Below are 6,094 nucleotides of genomic sequence, written 5' to 3'. Positions count from 1 at the left end.
GGTCGTCCTATATGGATGTCGATCACAACGCTTATTTGTTGGAATCTGGCTGAGCCACACCTGCCACACCGAGTGTTGCGCCAATTCGGGATTGTCCAACCGTATATCCCGGATCTCCCCCGGTTCCACGGTTCTAATTTTTTGAAACAGGATCGCCGTGGAAAAGCTGGTCGGAATTGGGTTCAATGGCACGCCAATTATATACAGGAGTGGGACAACAGACACTTTACGATATGGACTGATCTGGAGGACAGTACTGAGCCTGTTGCAACGGAAGAATATATGAATTGGTTTCGCCAGATCACTGTGGTGTATTTAACCAAACCCGGCGTGCATGCTGAAGAGGGATTCCACGAAACCGCATCTTCTCATAACTTTACGGTACATTATTCATACTTAACTAAACCCTGATTACTTATTCAAATTCATATTATGATATGTACTTAACTTTGAAAAATTGTAGGTGGAGACGCTTCACAAAATACGTCACTATCTAAGTGGTCGAGCTGCGACAGGACATTTCTGTCCGGATATGGAAACCATTTCGAGGATGGTTGAAGAAGGACTGCAGATATCCGGGGAGCCTCAGCTGATGGACTACCCTCCTTCGCAGCGCTCTGCAATGGACGTGGACGTACCCATAAGGCAAAAGGCAAAACGACGAACCAAGCAGAAAACCGTCCGCGGAGAGTCGTCATCTCAGTTCGTACACGACTCCGATGACGATTTTGAGGACCCACCTCCACCGAGCTCTGCACTTCGAGGCCGTCATTCTATTAGCCATACCGGTGGTACCGGAGAAGATATTGGCCTCAGTGATGTCCCCGCTTCTCCACCGCGGTCGTCTGTGCAGGAGGATCTTGAGAACGCTGTTGTTCAAGATACTCCTCCCTCAAGGATCCCTAGATCTACATCTACTATTGGGAAGGGGATACGGCGTCTGTTTATGCGGAAACGTCGTGACGATTGAACTAATTTGAACTCTTGATATTACTGTAATTTGATATTGATGTTTTTTCATTTGATTTGAACTCATTGATTTTAAGTCTTTATGATTAAGTATTTGGATGTCTGAATTATTATTTCCTAGTAGAAATGAAAATGAAAACAGGCAAATAAAGAGATATTGGCGTTTTTGTGAATGTAAGTCTTTGTGAAAAACGCCAATGCTATTGGCGTTTTTAAGTTAGTTTATATTTTTGCCCGTTTTGTCTACGACGAATGCGGACATTCTGAACAAACACGCCATTCCCGTTGGCGTTTTTAATAAGACGCCATTCCCGTTGGCGTGTTATTTAAAAACGCCATTCCCGTTGGCGTTTTTAAGTTAGTTTATATTTTGCCCGTTTTGTCTACGACGAATGCGGACATTCTGAACAAACACGCCATTCCCGTTGGCGTTTTTAATAAGACGCCATTGCCGAGGTGCCGAGCAGGCGGCCGAGGTGCCGAGCAGGCGGCCGAGATGCCGAGCCAGCGGCCGAGGTGCCGAGCAGGCGGCTGAGGCGTTTTTAATAAGACGCCATTGCCGTTGGCGTGTTATTTAAAAACGCCAACGCCATTGGCGTTTTTAAGTTAGTTTTTTCGTTGCTCGTTTTTTCTACGCCGAAAGCGGACATTCTGAACAAACACGCCAGTCCCGTTGGCGTGTTTCAGTAATAACACGCCATTCACGTTGGCGTTTTAAAGTGAAAAGACGCCAATTAAGTAGGCGTCTCTTCAAACACGCCACTCACATCGGCGTGTCCTATAAAAAAACGCTCCCACAGCTAAGAGTTTTTAATCATTTCATCATTATTCAATATATAAGTACATACAAATATTACCCTATACATTAGTCCAAATCTTGCTAAATACAGAAATCCAATATTACACAATGCATACGTTCAATTGTCTCGCCTTTTCCGCGTAAAAAAGCTACGGATCCCCTTCCCGATTCTGGCGGTTGAGAGTCTAGACGGAGGAGTCTCTCGCACAACGACATTCTCTAAATCAACCCCAAAATATTCGTCTCGCACAGAAGACCGAGGTGGAGAATGTGGGACATCACTGAGACCGATGTGTTCGCCTGTACCACCAGTGTGGCTGACAGAGTGACGACCTCGAACTGCAGATCTTGGTGGAGGTGGAGGCATAAAATCGTGATCGACATCATCAGTGTGACTGACAGAATGACGACCTCGAACTGCATATCTTGGTGGAGGTGGAGGCAAAGAATCGTCAGCGGCATCATCTATCAACTGATTATCCATCCTTGGTGGAGGTGGATGCAAAAAATCGTCAGCGGCATCATCTACCAACTGAGTATCCATCCTTGAATGAGCATTCGGGCAGTTGCGCCTGTCGTGACCTGGTTGACGGCAATGTTTACATCGGCGTCGGGCTCGTGGCTGGTCAGCTTCACGGACATCCATCTGATTAGGAATCCTAGTAGTACGGTATCGACCGCGACTTTTAGGCATTAACTGAGCTCGTGAACATTGCAAAGTCCATTCAGGCACGGCCCAATAATCTTGGTGTCTGGGTGGATTGAACACCGTAGAATATTGGTGTACCCAAACACTTGTGCGGTATACGGGATCAACAAGCGACAGCATGTTGTCGTTTCTAAAACGCGCAACTGCCGCTGCATGTGAACATGGAAGTCTCCACATCTGCCACTTTTGACATTTGCAGTGCGAGTCCAAGTACTTTACCTTCCACTTATTAGCGCCCTTTCCACCAATTCGACGCTTTGTTCGAACCACATAATGCCCTGCAATTGTGTTGGGTGCTCTCACATTATGCAATTGACCTTTTGCATCATTTTTGCACACCTTTTCATGCGCCCACGGGGTAAGTGGTGTGGCACACTGTGTTGATGCAATTGACCGGTCATTGAACCATTCTATTGTCCTCCAGAATATCATATCAATGCAAGCTTTAATTGGGAGTTGTCTTGCGCCTCTCAACACATTGTTGTAAGATTCCACCATATTAGTGGAAACCTCACCCCATCTTTTGTGTTTGTCATACGCCAGATTCCATTTTTCTAACTCCACGGCATCAAGGTACTGCAAAGCCTCGTTGTTGACGTTTCGAAGTAAACGACGTCTGATCTTAAACTTGCGCTTCTTGGTAGCAATACCAATTTTCCAAACAAGTCTTTTGACCATGATACCTTTGTGATTCTGCAAAACATTCTTTCTAACATGTACCAAGCAAAATCTGTGATGACCCACATTGGGTTCTTCTTTCCATATGGGAGAATTCATTGCATCTATGATTCCCACATGCCTATCAGATATGACACATATTTCATGCTTTGCTACATGAAGTCTAATGCGTTCCATAAACCAATTCCAACTTTCTTTGGTTTCCTCATCAACAATGGCATATGCAACAGGCAAACATTTCTTATTAGCATCAAATCCAACGGCAATAAGAATTTTACCTCGACATCGTCCACGTAGATGAGTTCCATCAACCGTTAAAACTGGTTTGCATAGTTGAAAAGCCTCCACAGCTGGTCCAAAAGCCCAGAATACGTACTTGAATACCTTGTTCATACCATTGCTTAATATGTCATCGTGCATCCATTCCACAATTGTGCCAGGATTTTGTCTTTGCACTTCATTCAAATAAGCTGGTAAAACTTTGAACGACCACTCCCATCCACCGTATACAAGCTCAATCGCTGTCCTCCGAGCATACCATGCTTTCTTGTAACTAACTTTGACATGAAATCTATTTTCAATATCCGCCACAATTGCTTTTACCTTGTAGCAAGGATCGTTTTCTATCTGATGGCGAACACTCAACGCTATCATACCCGACGAAAGATTAGCGTGACCATTATAGTTACGATCCCCCATGCAAGTATGAGCAGTGCTGAACACTCTAATTTGCCAGTGTTCATCATGCTTCCTCAGTGTTGCTCGGCACTCCCACAAACATGGCGGTAAGGACTTATCTTTCGGATTTCCCTGTGGCCACTTACAAACTGCATGCCATCTCTTTCCTTTACTTTCAACAACTGTATATTGTCGGATTTTTTCCAAATGCCAATGAGTCACAGCTGCCTTCAATTCCAACTTCGTTCTAAATTTAGTATGCAAACCGACATTGGTAGGATCCTTTTCACTCCAATAATGCACACTGGGATCATCACGCTCAAAGTTTTTGGGATCAAAACTATCATATGGACCTGGTAAGGTGCGAAAGTAGTTGATTCCAGGCTGTGGGAACTGTGGAACTACTCTTCCTCCAACTGCCCTTCCACCAACTGATGTTTCTCCAACTGCTGTTTCTCCAAGTGGAATGGATGGTCTTGAAGCAACAAATTGTTCATCATCCGACGGATCACCATCTGAGTCTGTACTAACCGTGTCGGAATCTTCAGAATTATAAGGTGATTGTGGATCAAGAAAGTCGGCTTTATCAGGACCTATTATGTCCTCCACCACATCACAATTGTCACGATCCCCTAAATGCACGCCTCCAGCTTCAAAATCTTGTGTTGCAGCTAAATATGGTTCTTCGGCTCTCGTAGACGTACCAACATCAAAATCTTGTGTTGCAGCAAAATATGGTTCTTGGGCTCTCGTTGACGTACCAGCATCATAACTTATGACATGATGACTATGATGTTGAGTAATTGCCGAATACTCAACATATAATTCAATTACACCTCCAATAACCATACTCTCACTAAACATTAGTTGCATGCATACTTCTTCTAGTTGAACACCTATAAACGTGACTCCGGATCCAAAGCATATAGTACGTTTCCATATTATTTGAATATTGTTTTCATATATGCTTATCCCCATCCTTTCACAAATTTTTTCCACAAGGTCATCGTACGAAATTGTTTCATCCAACATAATGAATCCTTTAGCAAAAGGAGGATCATACGAAATAACTGCTCCGGGAATTATCTTTCCACCCCAATATAAATTGACACACCACGTCATACTATCTGCAATAATGTAAAACACAAATAAATATGTATTATTTTTACATTCATCATTATGTAGAGTCAGCCAAAAAATTGACAAAATAATTCTATTAAATACACTACAATATGTATTATCATAACAATCCATAAAATATACTATAACATATAATAGCATAACAATTGGTCAAAATATTTCCATTAAAATATATACTATCATAATAATCCATCAAAATATTAGTGTACCCATAATAATTGGTCAAACTATTATATTAATTACACTACAATATATATTATCACAACAATCAATCAAATATTGGAAGACTAATGTTTAGAAGAATGAGTCTAAAATTTGATATACTAACCGATTAGAAGGACTAATGGTTGAAAGAATTAGCCAAATTCAAAATATCCACGCTTAAATCCACCACCGGGTCGACCCGAGCGAAAGGTTTTTATGCGTTTGGGAAGGGTTTTCGCGTTTTGGGGAGGGAAAGTGTTTAGGGTCGCGATGTTGGGGGAGATCTGATAAGGATATGGTTCAACAGAAACACGCCGCTCAAATTGGCGTTTTTAAGCATAACACGCCAACCTCAGTGGCGTTTTTATTAATTAAACACGCCAACTACATTGGCGTTTTACCTGGTATACACGCCAACTTCATTGGCGTTTTTTCCCGTCGCTGTATTTGGCGAAAATACACCTCCAATACGACGCGAAGATAAACGCCAATGAGGTTGGCGTTTTTACTAATAGAAACGCCAATGTGGTTGGCGTTTTTCCCATTTTTGGAATAGATAACAAAATGGGTACATTTACGTAATCTTTAGTGTAAAGTGCCCCATAAACCCGATTTTCCCTAAATAGAAGTCGGCTGGAGCCCATGCCAGCTTTTGATTTCTTTGTACACAGGGATTATTTTTCCAATTTTTTTTAATCTAAAACACCTATTGGGGCGGGGTTTAGGCAGACCCCCAACCCGTGAATAAGATCAAAAAGTAATGTTCCAAAACATGATCCTAGCCCAAAAGTGACTAGGATCCAAAACAAGAACATGAAAATGTAAACCAGAGGTCCCACAAGTCAGGATCCTCCATGCTATCAAAAATAAACTATGAGCGAAATAAACAAAAGGGAGAAACAAATATAAAGTAATGC

Source organism: Salvia splendens, chromosome 4, assembly GCF_004379255.2.
Source record: "Salvia splendens isolate huo1 chromosome 4, SspV2, whole genome shotgun sequence".
Lineage (NCBI taxonomy): Eukaryota > Viridiplantae > Streptophyta > Magnoliopsida > Lamiales > Lamiaceae > Salvia > Salvia splendens.
Note: the sequence above shows the minus strand (reverse complement) of the source record.